Source organism: Lissotriton helveticus, chromosome 1_1 (assembly GCF_964261635.1).
Source record: "Lissotriton helveticus chromosome 1_1, aLisHel1.1, whole genome shotgun sequence".
Classification (NCBI taxonomy): Eukaryota; Metazoa; Chordata; class Amphibia; order Caudata; family Salamandridae; genus Lissotriton; species Lissotriton helveticus.
The window spans coordinates 1,688,806,595-1,688,824,171 of record NC_136057.1 but is presented as its reverse complement, the minus strand read 5'-3'; the positions used below and the strand labels follow the sequence as shown (position 1 = coordinate 1,688,824,171).

General features: G+C 47.5%; 1 protein-coding gene across 2 annotated transcripts in view; it reads left to right on the top strand.

Annotated features, from left to right (window-relative positions):
• Positions 1–270: 270 nt before the first annotated feature.
• Positions 271–17,577, top strand: part of STAC3 (SH3 and cysteine rich domain 3) — a 187,136-nt gene continuing 169,829 nt past the window's right edge. The window contains exon 1 of one of the 2 annotated variants that reach the window (XM_078688976.1): positions 271–472. The gene's annotated coding sequence lies outside the window, so the exon portion shown is untranslated. The remainder of the gene's footprint in view (positions 473–17,577) is intronic. The other variant, XM_078688979.1, reaches the window with a different exon arrangement.

The window sequence follows — 17,577 nt, the reverse complement described above, 5'->3', positions numbered from 1 at the left end:
TAAAAATTCCTGGAGACAGGCCTGGGGCTGAGACAGCCTTTCTTTATAGACCACGGCCTTTAACCTGCTTAAACCCAGGTATTGGTCTCTTGTGTGTTTTGGTGTGTGGGGCTGTCCACGGTGGTTTGGACTGTGTGTCAGTTATTTTTGATTGTTTTACTGGCAGGGCACGTCGCTGTTCGTCCATAGTGTCCGGTTTCCCTCCGTCAGCCACGCTCGCTCAGCTGTCGCGCCCCCTCAGGCACCTGTCACTTCAACTCTTAACTGGACAAGGCGAGCTGGACCGCCGGTCCCTGGTCCCGAGGGCAGCCGGGAATAGGACGCAGTCAAACTTTGCCGAAAGAAACACCTTGCCTTCCATTTGATTTTTTGTTTCCAGGCGGAGGAGCGTGGCAGGAGTCGTTCGGTCGAATACCCCCGTACAGACAGACCACCTTCCTTGGAACAGCCGGCTCAAAGCACTGTTCACAGGGTAAGATGTCTTACTTTCCTTTTTGTTCTACTTAAAATTGTGTCTCCTCAAAGTTGTGCGTTTTTGCATTTCATATTACTTTTTCTTTTCAATCCAACAGATTTAAAAAAACATTTTTTGTGTGACATAGTGAATAAGTCTTAGTGTGGGCGGTTCCTATCAATCTTTGAATTGCTCCTCCCAAAAATGTCTCCAAAGCGCGCTGTCGCTGCTAGACCCGAGCTGCTTCTCGAGCTCTTGGAAGGAAGGGAGCGGGCTGGCGAGGGTTAGAGTTACACCGTGAGCGAGAATAGCCGCGCGCGCTCGGCGAGCCCAGTAAAGAGAGCGCGAGCTCGGCTGTCCTCTCATTACACCTCAGCACATGATTGCTCCTCAGGGTAAAGGTGTTCCTGTTAATAGCCACAGTTGAGGCCTTGGGCTGGCAGCCTCTGCTGGAGGCCGAAGGCCTCGGTTCCTTCCTCGGACTCTCCTGTGACGTACCTGAATTGGTGTCACGTGGTACGTTTCAGAGACACAGACCCCTTTGGTCTTGGGCTTCCCACACATGACTCACCTATGTTGAGCTATGTTGGGTGAGGGGCGTGGACCTTGTGGACAAGGTGAAGACCCTACTCTGCGTTAGTGTTCCTCAACAGTGGTGCCTGGAGTTCTGAAACTGCAACCCCCCCCCCCCCCGCCCAGGCCCAGGCCCAGCCCATGTTCAATTCGTGGTAGTGTCGTTCTGTTGATCATCAGGGGCTGAGTAGCACATGCTTTGGGAAGTCAAGAGCCATGCCTTGGATGTGTCTATACACATGGAATCAACCAGTGCGACTCTGCAAGGGTGGATATAGACCCTCTGTTGCAAAGACAGAGGTCAAGGGTCATTATTGTATTGGTGTACCCTAATATACACCTTTCTTGTTCCAGTAGTGTGCATTACGGATACCTTCTTTCAGAGTACTGGTGGCGCTTACGGTATTGGTTTCCGTGTTATTTTAGTGCTAAAGTGCCTTTTATTTCGATACAGGTGTTTTAGTTATTCCCTACTGCTACTTGTGTCATTGTGTTGGTTCCCTTTTTATGACTTTTTTATTTTGACACTCGTATTTTGTTATTCCAATAATGATGTTCCCATCATTTTGGGAATGTTGCCCATGTTACTCAAGCTCGAGTACCTTCATAACATTTGGACATCTGTTATTGCCGGAATTTTGTCTTCCTTTATTCCAGTATTGGCAATCTTCGAATTTTTATATTACCTCTAGATAACAGCACTGCAGTTGTTCCACTAACTGTTCTCCTATTACTCCAGTAAAAGTGCCACAGCTATTTCATTGTCATTTTATTAATTACGCCCTTTGATTTAGGTAACCTTGCTCCTGTCATTTTAGTTGATTCACCTCTTATTCAAACTATGATGCCCCCTTTATTTTAGTTATGCCCCCCTCGTATTCCAATATAATTGCCCCTCCCGTTGCTATATTGATCTTTCTAGTAATGTACTATAATTTTAACCATATTCAAGGGTTCCTCACTGTTCCATCTTGGTACTTTCCAGTGCTTTAAATGGAAAAAAATAAGTGCAGGTACTCACCAAATTGAGATGTGGACTAGGGGGCGGGGCTATGGGGGCGGAGCTATTTGCAGTGCTAAGGGACCCAGCCAGGGGCACACATTTAATGTGATTGAGATTGAATTGGTGTGCAGAAGTGTATAATGATACTAAAGTATTTCTGTTATGTTTATTTCATTTCCCTTATACGTACAAAAGGGTACATTCGATGTCAGTGAATGTAATGCCACATGGTGCAAGATGTCCTATTATAATATTGTAGCGGAGTAGAAGCTAGAGCTGTGAGCAGCTCAGCCATCCCCCCCATGCCTAACAGGAGCCGCTTTCAGTCAGCATTGTGCATAATAGCAGCGCTCCAGTTTAACAGCTGAGGAGGCACTATAATTTGTGACTTTGCATTTCAGTGCGGTGATAATGGTCACCGCACTGAAATGCGATAGTCTAACTTGGCAGGACTGCATGTGCTTTAGAAACGCTTACATTTGCCTCTGCCCACATTACTAAACCTTAATTCCCATCGGCTCTGCACAGCATCACTATCACTGCCTTCCTCCTCAGTCTGGCTCCAAACAAGTGTTGCCCTACTCTGCTATACCACCAGGAAGCCTTCTCCGAATTCCCTAGAGTCCGGAGATATGCCCATTAGCCGGCCCTGATCACACACCTAGAGTGCAGAGATGTTTTAAGGCATGGGCAAAGTGCGCTATGGCCCAGGGCCCCAATCTTTCAGGGGGCCCCCAGACAGAGCCAGCGCTGTTCTGCAGAGAGTCTTGCCCTTATGACGTGTACTAATTCTTAAACAATGTATTTTAAATACCATGTTTCCTTTAATTTATTTTTATAGTGGGCAATATGTGAGAGACCAATACAGATATTTTGAAGAGAAATGTTGTGTTTGTTTCATGCAACATCCATACAAAAAACTTTCTTTTAGGTCAAAACAGGACCTCACATATGAGAAATGGGAGGGTGTCACAGATATTATTTGCAGCATAATTAGTGAGCTACTGCTGTGTTACAATGTTGAAAACACAAATCTCTATTCCTGAATATTTGATGTACAGACATTTAGAATTTGGACCAATGTGCCTGTTATTGATCTGGCCAAAGACTGCATGAACGAGCTGAAATTGAATCAGGAATTTAAAACTGTTCCAAACAGGGGCCACAAAAATAAGTTTGGCCCAGGGCCTCCAAAATCCATAGATGTCCCTGCTAGAGTGCTAGTGACTCCACAGAACCTGAGTGGACACTGTGTCAGTAATCACAGTGTGAGTCGGGCCCCTCCCAAACTTCCTGCCAGCTCTGTATGAATGCCTATGGCATGCCGCTCAATTAGCACATTGTGAGGGGTAGATTGGCACTCGATCAGAGTGATTCAGGAAAATGGACTGACTCATTGTCAGCGCGTTAAGCTTCTTTTTGTGCATACCAATTTCCCTGAGCTTGGCTTGCTGTCACATGAGTACCGGTACTCTCTTTAGACGAAGTGAAGTTCCGGTACTCAAGAGCAGAAAATTTAGAAGTGCTGGTACTTAGTACCGGTGATTACCGGCCTATTTAAAGCAGTGGGACTTTCTACTGTCACACGCAATATTGTTCATTAGTATCTTAAGAGATCTCATTTTAGTATCTTGTGTCTTCAAATTCTGGTGTCTCTTGGCATCTCGTTCTGGTGTCTCCTGCCTACTCGTTCTGGTGTCTCCTGCCTTCTCGTTCTGGTGTCTCCTGCATTCTCGTTCTGGTATCTCCTGGCTTCTCATTTTCATATCTCCTGCTTTCTCCTTCTGGTACTCCGGCCTGCTCATTCTGGTGTCTCATGGCATTTTGTTCTGGTATCTTCTATCTTTTCATTCTGGTATCACTGGATTTTTCATTAGGGTTTATTTTGCTATCCATCTCTTCTTGTGTTCTTCACTTCTGATATTTTTGCCATCTCATTTTGGTATCAGTTACCATATCTTCATGTACTGCATTGTATCATTCTGGTATATTCTGCCATCTCTTCTTGCATTGAATTGCAGCTATCTATCCGAACTGTTACCCCCATCACCTGCATTTGTGTTGGCTGTGTTAGCATTCAGGAGCTTGTTTTTTCCTCTGTGGATGTTAAGGCCAAGTTGTGCTGATGTGGCTGCCACTTGGTAGGTCTTCTCTTGCATCTGCAGATAGTTATGGGAGAATAGGGCCAGGTCATCTGCAAAGTCCAGGTCATCGAGCCTGAATAATGAATAAGCAGTTAGGTGAACATCACTTAGAACTTGGTATTACAAAAGGAGAGGTGGTTGAATAGGAGTCTGAGAGAAACAGGAAGTAGGATCTAGTGTTTGGCTGCCAGGTGGGAGATTGCCCTCCCACTCAGACTGGCCTTTTTTACCTTGGAAATGATAAGAAAATTAAAATATGCTGAACGAAGGTGGCAAGCTGTGATGCAGGGGTGACGCATAAGCGAAAATACAGAGGACCAGTTTTGTAAAGGGTTCTGATAGATACAGAGCGCTTGAAAGAAAATATATTTTGCAGTGCGGAGCCATTGAAGACTGGGAAGAAGCTGAACAACAGAAGAATGTCCATGGTTGCAAAGAAGATGTGTGGAAGCATTTTGAACCACCTGTAGCTGGCGATAAGAACCTTGGATAATACTAGGTACAGAGAGTTGCCATTATCCAGTCAACAAATAATGATGGACTATACCACAATTTTCCTACAGTGTTGAGGGAGGAGAGGCAAAATAATGCTGACAAGTCAAATATAATAGAAATAAATGGAGTCTGATGTATAAAAATAGTGCAATTAAACCTAACTCCGTTCTGGCATTTTCTTCCATCTCATTCTGCTACTACTTCTTCATTCTGGTATCACCGGCCAGGCCATTCTATTGTCTCCAGCCATTTCATTATGATATCTCCTGTTTTATAATGATATTACCTACCTGCCATTTTGTTCTGTTAAATCAGTCAGCTTCATCTTGCTACATAATATATTTCTGGTACCCTACCCTCTCAATCTAATTTTCCTATCTCCCACCTTTCTGTTCCGGTATCTTCTGCCTTCCCATCTTCTGCCTTCCCATCCTCGTATTTCCTGGCACCTTATTTAGGTATCGTCTGTATTTTCCTCACGTACTGGTTTGTATTATACTGAGATCTCCTTTCATTGCAATCTAGTGTCTCCTCCCAACTCTTCTTGCATTACATTGTAACCTTCTGGTTTCTTCTGTATATCTCATTCCGGTATCTTCTGCCATTACTTTCTGCTATTGTGATCTCAATCTGAAAGAAACACTTTAGTGATTGATTCCTTACCTCAGAATTATCCCCAGGCGTCAGACTGGATCCAGAAAGTTTTCATCAGGAGTAACCCTGCCCGTGTCTGTAGGCGTCGTTGTGCGGCTCCGCGTACGTCGCTGGCGTCGCAGTCACCGAGATGACGTCGCTGGAGCTACTTCGACGTGCGCTGACGTCAGTTCTTTCTTTTTCCGCGCCAGCAAGCGCAGATCCGGAGAGAGTAGTACCCCTAGTTAATTTTTTTGACTGAGTTATTTTGGGTTTTAAATTTTACTCAGCTTGTCCCCGCACGATGTCGGTGACGGACCCGCACCGTGAGTGTCTCTACTGCCTGGGGCGCGACCACGACTCTGAGTCGTGCCCCGAATGCCAGGCCATGGCTCCGAAAACTTTGCGGGAACGGTCCCGAAAGTTGCTAGAGGCCTGGGAGTCTGCTCCGTGCTGCTCACGGTCCCATGGGAGGTTGAGGGACCGGTCGCGGAGCCACCACCTCCATCGTTTGACAAAGTCTTCGCACTCGGAGTCAGGTAAGGCTAAGCACAAGAAGTCAAAGAAGCATCGTCGTTCATCACCTTCCCCTAGCCTTTTGCATGACATGGCTGAGGATGCGGATGGTGCAACCCCCGCAGCTCCAGCGGAGCCTGCGTAGTTGCAAACGGCCTACCCGCCCTTCCGGGGTCCGTTGGCAACTCCGGCCCAGCTGCAGGACTCTGTCAGCCATGGCCTGCCTTTTTGGCCCATCGGGCCCCACCGGCACGCCTTCGGGCCCCGTGGGTCCGACTGGAGGTCTTCGCTGCTCTTCGTCACCGGCTCCGGCCCGACGCCGTTGTCGACTCCGGTCTCGACGCCGCAAGACCCCATGGATCCATGCATGGATCCCAGCCGATGCCGGGTGGCCTCATACGACCGCCACTGACATCAGCCTCTACGGCACTGCCACTGCCGTCGGCCAGCTCCCTGGCCGACACCATCCCCGGCTTCCACCCAGACGTGGAGACAGTGCTAGAACTTTCTCCATCTGCCTCCCTCTATTCTGCCTGCCCTGCAGGTCGGGGAGGACTGGGAGTGGTCTGAAGACCCTCTCACAGCCCAATGCGAGTTAGACCCGGACTGGAAAGAGGATTTGGAGGATGCACATGAGCTGGATTTTACTCCAGAACCTGGTGCACTGTCTCCTTCTAACGTGGCTATGGAGGTGGGTGGTACATCTTCTGTGGTGATGTGTAAGGCAGCTCGAGCTCCCTGCGGTGGCCGTCGGGACTAACCTCCTGACAGAAGTGCTTCTGCCTCGTCCTCTACAGAGCCGCTGCTGCCGTTCAATGATGCACTGTCAGACTTCCCTTTGGGCACCTGGTCCAGGTCCAACACAGGGGCTCCTGTGGATAGGAAGGTGCCCCGACGCCAGGGCCCGGGCGACACCATTTTCCTCTTCCAACACCCTACCCCTGAGAGCTTGGTTGTCCAAGCTTCTGCGTCCCCAAGCACAATCCCTTCCGCACCACCGGACAGAAAATCCAAGAAACTGTAGCAGATTGGGAAGAACATTTTCACTTCGCCAGTTCAGGGCTACGGTCTGTGAACACCGCATGCCTCTTGGGCCGTTATTCCCACTCTGTGTGGGATACGGTTGCGCAAGTGCTGCCTCAGTATCCGGAGGAGGCCCGGACGGTGCTCTCACAACCTATTGCTGAGGGGAGAGACGCAGCCAAGTTCACAATTCGATGTGGCCTTGATACTGCCAACTCGCTGGGCAGAGCGATTTCCACGACCATGGTGCTACGCCGCCACGCCTGGCTGAGGACAACTGGCTTTTCCGAGGATGTCCAGAACACTCTGATTGACATGCCCTTTAATGGCACTCGTTTTTTTGGCGACAAGGCAGATACTGCATTGGAGCGTTTTGAGGACTCGCGGGCTACGGCCAAGTCCTTGGGCCTTTCGTCCACGCGCACTCCTTCCGCTTCTGCTTTTCTCTCCTTTTGTGGCCAAGAAAGGGGCGCCCAACACGTTCGTTTCAGAGCCACATGCCTGCGCACCAACAGTCTCAGGGCAGCCGCGGACGTGGGACCCGCAGAGGTGGGTCACGGGACCAGCGGGCGGGTCACTCCACCACCTCCCCTGCTGCCACTGCCTCCAAACCTTCCTAGTCCGGTGTTTCAGGCCCACCAAACACCAGTGGGTGGCAGGATTTGCCATCACCTCCTCCACTGGTGCACCATCACTTCAGACAGGTGGGTTTTACAGATAGTCCGAAGGGGCTACTCCCTCCCCTTCGAGACTACCCCTACAGCCATGCTACCTCAGTACCACCCCATGTTGGGAGTTCACTTGTCACTTCTCCAGCAGGAAGTTGCGGCCCTCTTGGCCAAGGGGGCCATTGAGCGAGTTCTGATGCCAGAAGTAGGTCGTGGTTGTTGTTCCCACTACTTCCTGGTTCCAAAGAAGGACAAGGGCCTGCGTTGTGTCTTAGACCTTCGGAACTTCAATCGCTTCCTCCGGAAGGAGAAGTTCAAGATGCTCACACTTGTTCCGGTCTTGTCTGCCCTAGACCCGCAAGACTGGATAGTAGCATTAGACTTGCAGGATGGTTACTTTCATATCCCTGTCCTGCCGGGCCACCGGCGTTACTTGCAGTTCACGGTAGGCCACGAGCACTTCCAGTTCACCGTGCTCCCTTTTGGCCTTACCAGCTCCCCTTGGGTGTTCACAAAAGTAATGGCAGTGGTCTCAGCTCATCTGCGCAGATCGGGGGTTTCAGTCTTTCCCTATCTCGAGGACTGGCTGTTGAAGGCAGGCTCGCCCAAGATAGTCATCTCCAGACTACAGCCGACCTCCTGCCTTTGCTGGGGTTATCCATCAACATGCCAAAGTCACACCTGATCCCCTCTCAGAAGCTCCTCTTCATAGGAGCTGTTCTGGACACGGCGAAGTTTCGGGTCTATCCTCCCGAGCAGCGAGTCCGGGACATTCGGGCTATGATTCCGATCTTTCAGCCCTTGTCCTGGGTTTCAGTCAGGATGACCTTGAGGCTGCCGGGTCTCATGGCCTTCTGCATCCTGCTAACCACTCATGCCAGATGACATATGCAGGCTCTGCAGTGGGACCTGAAGTTCCAGTGGGCGCAGCATCAGGGCAACCTGTCCGACTACGTCCAGATCTTGGAGGGCACTGCACAATCGTTGTAGTGGTGGCTCACGAACCAGCATTGGGTCAACGGCAGATCCCTGTCGCTTCCCCAACCAGAGCACACAGTAGTGACGAATGCGTCCCTCCTGGGATGGGGCGGCCACATGGGAGCGGCGGAGATCAAAGGCTTCTGGTCTCCGGCAGAGTCCAGGCTCCATATCAACCTTCTGGAGCTTCGGGCGATCCGACTTGCACGGAAGGCATTCCTTCCCTCTGTCAACGGGAGTGTAGTGCAGGTGTTCACAAACAACACCACTGCCATGTGGTATTGCTACAAGCAAGGCGGGTTGGGGTCGTTGACCCTATGTCAGGAGGCTCTGCGTCTCTGGACATGCCAGGAATGTCAAGGCACTTCTTTGATGATTCAACACTTGGTAGGTTCTTTGAACACCAGGGTGGACGAACTCAGCCGCAGGTGCATGATGGATCACGAATGGCGTCTTCACTCAGAGGTGGTGCAAGGGCTCTCTCAACAGTAAGGAGAGCTTTGGTTAGATCTATTCGCCACTGAACAGAACGCGCAATGTTATCAGTTCTACGTGTTGGAATTTCCAAGGCGGCACTCGCTCAGCGACGCTTTTTGCTGCAAGTGGAATTGCAGTCGATTGTACTCCTTTCCACCTATACCACTTCTACCCTGAGTGCTGAAGAAGATCAGGCACGACCGGGCCCAAGTCATTCTTGTGGCCCGGACTGGGCTCGAAAAGTTTGGTATTCCAAGCTACTCAGTATGAGCGTGAATCAACCGATCCATCTGCCTCTTCGGGAGGATCTTCTCTCGCAGCAGCAGGGGACGATCCTCCACCCAAACCTGTCCAGCCTCCACCTACATGTGTGGAGATTGAGAGGCGACAGCTGATTCCATTTGACTTGCCTCCTGAAGTCTGTGATATCCTTCTGGCAGCCAGGCATCCCTCCACTAAATTGGTATACGCCTGCAGTTGGAACAAATTTGTGACATGATGCACAGCAAATGCTGTAGATCCCCTTTCTGCCCCTCTTTCAGAAGTCATTTTTGCCCTCTCTTTTCAAGTCCCCTGTTGTTAATGGTTTTCTCAAAGGCATTACTCCCCTCTTATTCCGTTTGTAATGCCACAGTGGAACTTGAATCTGGTACTTACTTATCTGAGGTGCGCTCCTTTTGAGCCGCTTCACAACTGCACTCTTCGTTTATTAACTTTGAAGACTGCTTTCCTGGTTGCCATTACCTCTGCTAGGCGGGTGAGTGAGCTCCAGGCTCTTTCCTGTAAGCCTCCCTTTCTGTCTGTTCATCCTGACAAGGTTGTGCTTCGCACTTGTCCTTCCTTCTTGCCAAAGGTTGTTACTGCCTTCCACATCGGGCAAACAATCACCTTGCCCACTTTCTTTCCGCCTCCACACCCTTCCAGAGAGGAAGAGAGGCTCCACAGTCTGGACCCAAAACGTGCACTTTATTTTACCTCAATCGCACACAACATTTTGGGGTGGATGACCAGCTCTTTGTTGGCTACGTAGGCACCAAATAAGGCCGGGCTGTACACAAGAGGACTATCTCCCGCTGGGTTGTCTTGTGTATCAAAGCCTGTTATTCTCTGGCTAAAAAGGAATCTCTGGTGGAATCTCTGGTGGCGTTGCGCGCCCATTCTACCAGGGCGACGGCAGCTACTACTGCATTGGGACGTGGTGTCCCCCTGCAAGACATCTGTCAGGCAGCCACGTGGGCCTCGCTGCACACTTTTAGTAAGCATTATTGCCTTGACAGTCAAGTCTGGAGAGAAGGCTTCTTTGGCCGTTCTGTTCTCTGCGCCTTTCTGGCGTGATCTTAGTTCGAAGACCCACCACCGGGGTTGGTATTGCTGGGGTATCTATTCTAAGGTAAGGAATCTATCACGAACGTGTTTCTTTCAGATGAATAAGTTGCTTGCCTTCGGTAACAATATATCTGTAAGAAACATTGGTTAGTGATAGATTCCTTACCGCCCCACCCATCCTCTCCGTTCTGCGAACTTATTTCTAGGGTCAAGGTCATCCCTTCTAGGGCCCCAGTTTCAAAATACCAGTGGTCAGTATCTTGCATGGCTCAGCGTTCCTGGCACGGATATTCGTGTACAGAACTGACGTCAGCGCGCATGGGCGCGTCTAAGTAGCTCCAGCGACGTCATCTCGGCGACTACGATGCCATCAATGTACGCGGAGCCGCACGACGACGCCTACCGACGCGCATGAGTACTGCTAATTAAAACTTTCCAGATCCAGTCTGATGCCTGGGGGTAATTCTAAGGTAAGTAATTTATCACTAACTTATGTTTCTTACAGATATATAATTCCCGAAGGCAAGTAACTTATTCTTCTGGTACCTCCTGCTATTCCCTTCCGGCATCTGCTGCCCTCCTATTCTGATCGATCCTACTGCCTTATTCTGATATTTCTTCCATATCATTCTGGTATCTCCTGCCACCTCATTATGGTGTTTTTGCCATTTTTTCTTAGCTTGCATTGTACAGTTCTGGTATCTTCTGTCTTTTTCTGTTCTCTCCTTCTCTCTCTTTCTGGCATCTCCTGCCATCTCATTACCAGGGCCGGACTGGTAAGCCAAAGCAGCCCTGGCAAATTTTGTTAGACCAGCCCCCATACCGTGCATAGTGAGCGCAGCGAGGGAGCCTGACCATTAATGGGGAGGGAGGGGGGGCTTGGTGGGGGTTCTTCCCGCAGGAAAATTTGGGAAACAATGGTGCATTCTACAACACTTTATTATATATTCAACTGTATTTGCTTTTAGAATATAGTAAATGATGACCTTACCGTGATAAAACAGTCTTTGTTGGGCTCGTCAATTATTTCCTCACTATCACCCTCCCCCGTGCCTCTCATTTCTCCATAGCCCCTCTCTCACATGTATTTTATTTGTTTTATAGCGCCTTTCACAGAAGTGTAGGATGTCAGAGCACTTTACATCACACATACAGTCACAATGAATCATACGTGTGTAAATCAGTGTATAGAAAATGTTACATAAGGCAAAGCCATCCATACTGGTAGGCAGTTTTAAGAGTGCTTGGTTTGGAGATGCACAAACTCAGGATTCAGAATGTAACACAGTGGTTAGGGTTGACTTTAATAATAATAAGAATTTATTTCTATCCAAACAAACCTTTTTCAGCAACATCAGGATAATGAAAGACTGGGAAAAAAAATTCTAACCTATACTATGCAGTTAACACGCAGCTCTTTGATGGCAGTTTATAGCTCATTGTGCCAGATTACAATTGTAATTTATGAACGGCACAGTAACAAAATAATCTGTGACAAAAGCAGTAACCCACTGAGCTATCCACATAAAATACTGTTATTTTGATATGCATGGTACACAATCTTTGCAGCCTTTCTTTGCAGCAGTCCTATTAACCCTCTGCGCTACCTTAGTTGAGTCAAAGCTGCCACTGACAAAATTACCATCTATTTCCAGAAGGCACCTTAATTATCAGAGTTATCTTGTCACTTGTACTATTGACCCAAAACTGCTGGATATACAAGAACTTTGCAGTGCTACAAAACCAGCTCCCACTAACAAAACCGACCCAAACCCTTCCAGCCTCCCGGGGAAACGCCTGATGCCCGGTACTGCCAGTTGGGCCCTGCTCATTATGGTATCTCCTACCATCTCAGTCTGCGAACTCATTCCGGTATCACCTGACACCTCATTCAGGTACATTCTTCCATCTCATTATGGTATCTCTTGCAACCCTAGGGTGTTATATCCTGCACTCTCTTCTTGCAGTGTATTTGATAATACCAGTATGCCTGCCATCTCATTCTGGTGTCTCCTGCTGTCTTATTCTGGTGTCTCCTGCTGTCTCGTTCTGCCTCATCTGCTCTTGTATTCTGGTATTTCCTCCCACCACATTGCGGTATCTCTTGCCGTCTTGTTCTGGGATCTCCTCCCATCTCATTCTGTCTCCTACAGTATTTCCCCAAGTCATGATCTATACACATGGCCCTCAGTCACCCAGTGGACTGGTGAAACACATACAGGATTGTCTGTTAGTGCCTCAAGGCCTTACATATGCATGTCCATTATATGCCTAGCTGAAATGGAGTTAAGTGAAGACTTTAAGAACTTGCCTGTGTTGGGCAAATGAACATGGCGGCGAGCTATTTCTGATGTATTCTCTGCATTGGTTAGGATTTGGCCTGATTGCACTTTAGCCATGGGTTCCCTGTAGTAACAAGTGGTGACATGAGAAGGAAGGTGGGAGAGGGACTCTGGGTTTGAGGACACATTTAAGTGCTGGTGAGTGTGGCCATTTGTTGGTAAGGCACCGCAGGATAGAGTTTGTGGAGTGAAGCACTTCATTGCAGACATAAATAATTTGTGAAAAGTTTAGTGGTCAGGGAGTTTGGTAAATGGATGATTGATTAAAAGTGGCTCAACATGTGAACCTAGCGTCTGCTAAAGGGATAGACTTCTGTTATGAACCATGCAGCAGGGGTCTCTAAAGGGGGCTGTTAAGGAGTCTAGAATCACTGCGGGCAGTGCTTAATTTGAGCCGGTGGTTTCCGGTGCTTGGCACTGGCACTTATTTGTCAGCACCGGTGAGTCCCTTGCTCACTTTGCCACTGGATTGAAGCAAGCCGGGCTGAAGACGGCTGAAATGCCAGAAACCGGTCCTTGGAAGCTTGTTTCCTGTCCAGGCTTGGCAGTTCGGGCTGGACTGTTCCCATGAGGCACAGGGTCAGACTGATTTGCATATGGCCATGTCTGAACTGGGGTGGCAGAGTGGGCTAAAGAACGGTGATGGATTAAACCCAGATCTGTTGGCTGGGTGTGTGTGTGTGTGTTTGATTGGTTCAGATGCTCCGTCCATCACCACCCCCTTTTGTACCAGGTAATAATTCCCCGACCGGACAGTCATTTTGACGGCAGTTTTGACTGCTGCGGGTGGCTCTTGCGCCCCAATCGATAGTGTTTAGAGCAATCCTGCCTCCATCTCAACTATTGCGCGGCCAGCATGTCCTAATGAGATAGTCTACTAAGCCAATAGCATCTTACTGTCAGCTACAGATAGCCAGATCTTCTCCTAATTTATGAGTAATGCATACATTCTAAATCGTACTATATATAATATATGCCAATAACCTGTAGAAGTGAAGGCGTGTTCTTGGTGATTAGAATATCAAAGCCTTATTTTTCCTTCTGGAGATCAGGAAATCCATTTCAGTTTTTAATTTCAGATGAACGTGTGTTCTTGCAGCAGTGGTGGATACCACAAGGTCTTCCTTCCAAATAATATTAAGTTAGATTTTGGCACACACAACATGGCAGCCGATTGGAGACACTTAGATGTCATGATCCTATAGAACACATGTTTGCCGTTGACACGTTTGCGCTGGCAATACAAACTTATTTCTGACTATCATTGGCATGTAGTTGAGATATCTCCAAATTGCAGAGACGTACCCATTGGGGCGCCCCATACTTGCTTTGGTGTTCTGTAATTTTTGTAGGGGGCTTACCTACTTTTGAAATGTCAACATGCAGAGGGCCCTATTCCCAACTGATGGACACACATTTGCTCCATGTGATCTATAATATTTCATGGATACACATTTGCAACACAACATGTCCTGGTCTCTCCAGGAAAGCTGTGGTAGTCGCAGCATTTCATGAAAAACGTTTGCGAATCTATGGCTACGTGTGTGTTAGCGTTTCTGTTGGTATAACTGTACATGATGTACAGTTCTATCTGCTGAACTGTCACCGCCGTTTTGTAATAGCAGATTTTTGCCCTTTATTTCTCTGGTTGATAAGATCATTTCTGTGGGGAAACCAATTCCCATGCACAGCCATAAAGTTTGGGGATATTCTGTTCCCCTTCCAACTCTGGATTTGGGTGTACGTCTGCTTTGAGTGGAGTAAGTTCCATGGTGGATAACAGACGAAAAGGAGAATGTTAACATACACAACCAATGCAGTGATTCATTTGTGCTGGTGGTTGCAAGTGGGGAGCATTGACAATCATTTTTGGGGACCAATACTTAATTGGTATCATCAGTTTTTGATCCATTGTAAGAGAAAGAAAGGAAGAAAAGAGAGCAGAAGGAGGGGAAAGATTAGAAACCAGTGCCAAAGGGAAAAGGCAGGGACGAAAAATAACACGCAAGGGTGAAATAAAGAAAGATGCATGAGTTGGAATTAAAACTAGGTCACTTTGGTTTTCAGCAACACTTGTATTTGGCAACGTTAGCAGTGGGCACCTAAAAAATGTGGTCATGCACTTAAAAAAAAAGCACTAAATGCACATGTTTGTGCTTATTCACAATTTTTGAAGGCAAACTATGCCGTGACAGGTCCACTCCCCAACCCTTCCTAGGAATTTACTCCCCCATATTATTACACCTTCATGGAGTAATATAGCACAATTAAAAGGGTTTTATATTATAAGGTTAGTTTTGGTGAATTCCTCGAAGTTGGAATCCGTGTTATTTATACACATAAGTCAAACCTATTTAAATGTAAATGGATTTGGCAACTGGTTCACAGGGTCTAACTTAACAGCTATTATGGTTCTGGCTATGATTGTCTAGTTGTCGATCAGTTCGAGGGCAAAGAGCATGGAGCAAACAAGGCTACTGGTCCTCAGCTAGGGAGGTTGAGGTCATTTGCCTCTGATGTCCCATGGCCCATCTTACTATGACTCTGCAAGCTAGCCAAGTACAACCCCTGCAGCACTTAACTGTCAGTGTTAGCAACGGCGGTCTGTCATGGGCTCCCTAGGGAGGTAGTGTAGGGTGCTTCATGCTCAGAAGTCAACTATCACCCATCGGCGTGATTACTGAAAGTTGAACTGAGTATTTTACTTTGATAAAAGAAAAGTACTTTAATCTTCACCCTTAAAACATAATGCTTGACAGCAATTAAAAAAATGCACCATTCTTGTCTGGTTGCTAAGTCAGCCGCACCATGGTGCCTGGCCCACCTCACCCCTCTCTCATGCATGTTACCTCCTTTAGATGAATCTAAGTATGTCTCCCAACCCCAGGGTTAAGTATATCCCAGGCAAGTCTCAGGAGTTAGGTGCAACTTGCCCTGATGTTCCATCTCACTGTTCAATGCCTCTGGTAAATTTCAAATTTACTGTCTCTCCCAGTTCAGGCCTTAGAGTCAGAGGTCAGAGCCAGCAGCAGTGGTCTGCAGCCAGTGTCTTTCTTAACACCTGCTTCTGGTAGAGACTAGATGGCTGCAGGGTTAATCCACCGTCCAGACAGCTTCCAACATCCTCTGTGGCAGGTGTAGTTCCAGCAAGCATATTACCCTCTTTTAGCTCATCAGTGAGTTGAGTCAGTGGGCCACCAAATTCAATGGTCACAGCAGAATTAGAGCACCGCCATAGGAGTCACAAGTGCAGCAGCACAGCAGCTTAGGCCCAGTTATTTGAAAGGCTGTGGCATTGTAGAAGCCTTAAACAAAGTCATAAACAAATAATACCAACTCTCTGTCAGCACTTCAGATGAATAGAATGTATTACATGACAAGATACAATACAATAGTATGTGCAGCGGGGGAACAGACAGCAAAGTGGCTGAATGTCTAACAAGGAGGAGTCTTCTAAAGCTTTATATTGGTGAAAAACAATATAGTCACTATTTATGCAAATATGTTCAGTAAAAGTACAGGATTATAACACTGCTTAGGAAATTAAGCAAAGGGGGCAGCACCTGCCCATCAGTAGCCTCACCAAGTTACACATGTATAGAATACTTGGTCAATCAGAAGAGGCCAACACTGCGTGATACCTGCATGGTCTGAGGTGCTTTGACTTCTTGCTACCCACTTGAACTCTGTTCGTGACATTTTGGGACTGCCCAAGCTAATGCAAAGTACCAGTAATGGTAATTTCTACAGAAGTGATTTGCACCATCTGTTGTTGTGAAGTGCACATAGACTGTGCCACTTCCACATGTGATGTACCCGTGCGCCTGTGGCTAAGCTAGCATCATGTACTGTCTGAATGTGGTTACAAAAGCATCTTTACTTTCAGCAGCTTCAGAAACATTTAATTACTTCCTGTTAACTTTCTACGTGCCTTTAAAGTAGATATTTGGTATCAAATTATAAAGCGGCTTCCACAGCATTGTTCACCTGGTCCACTTTTAAAAATGGTGGTACACTCTGCTGTGGGCACAATAAAATCTTGACGAAGGTGCACTTGTCTTGACATAACTTTGTAATCATGGCAAACCCCACCTCAAGACAAGCTTCTGGTCAGCAGCATATTCCAACTGGGGCACAGTTGCCTTGGGGGCAGTGGTGATGGTTGTTTCTATGATTTGCTTTAATCAATGAGAGAGAGAGGACTAGATAGGCTAGACCGTATCCCCTGGGTTATATGTATGTATCAATAAGGACTAGCTAAGGTTTAAGAGAAGTAGGAGACTCAGAGCAGTACGTCAAATAAGGAGAAACATTGTTTTCCTTATAAAGCCCTCACCCACCGACCTAGTCGGTGGCATGCTTCATCATCGGGCCCACCGCAGTGGCACCGAATGTGCCCCGGGTGTGCTTCAACGCCAGGTGACTGCGGAGCTGGTATGTTGCGGAGTGTGCAGTGAGTTGAGTGAGAAGGGTGACGTTTAAAAAGCTATACAGCTGGTTCCAGTACCCGAGGGTAAAATATTTTAATGAACTGGGCCTCTGTTAGCGGATAAAAGGCAAGTAGACGTTAATTGGAGTGCTAATTATGACCTCCAGCATCTAGTGTGGTCTACATGTTTCAGCCAGTGCCTTATAGATTTTATACTGGCTTTCCTCAGGACCGTTTTAATATGTGCAAAACGTGCAGATTAAAATTTAAATTATGGTGGTTGTGTTATCTTTAGGCTAAGTGAAGCGCACACTAAGGCGCTATAACTGTTAGAGGGGGATTCCCTCAAGCTTGACTACATATAACACATAGGACAGAGACAAGACGTACATGGTAGAGTCATATTAGAATGGTATTGGATATACCACATCATGTGCCGGCTTATAAGGTGGTGTGCGACCTATAATCGGCTACTGTGGGTTCATGCCATGGGCATGAAGCTGGTGAAGGTTTTAA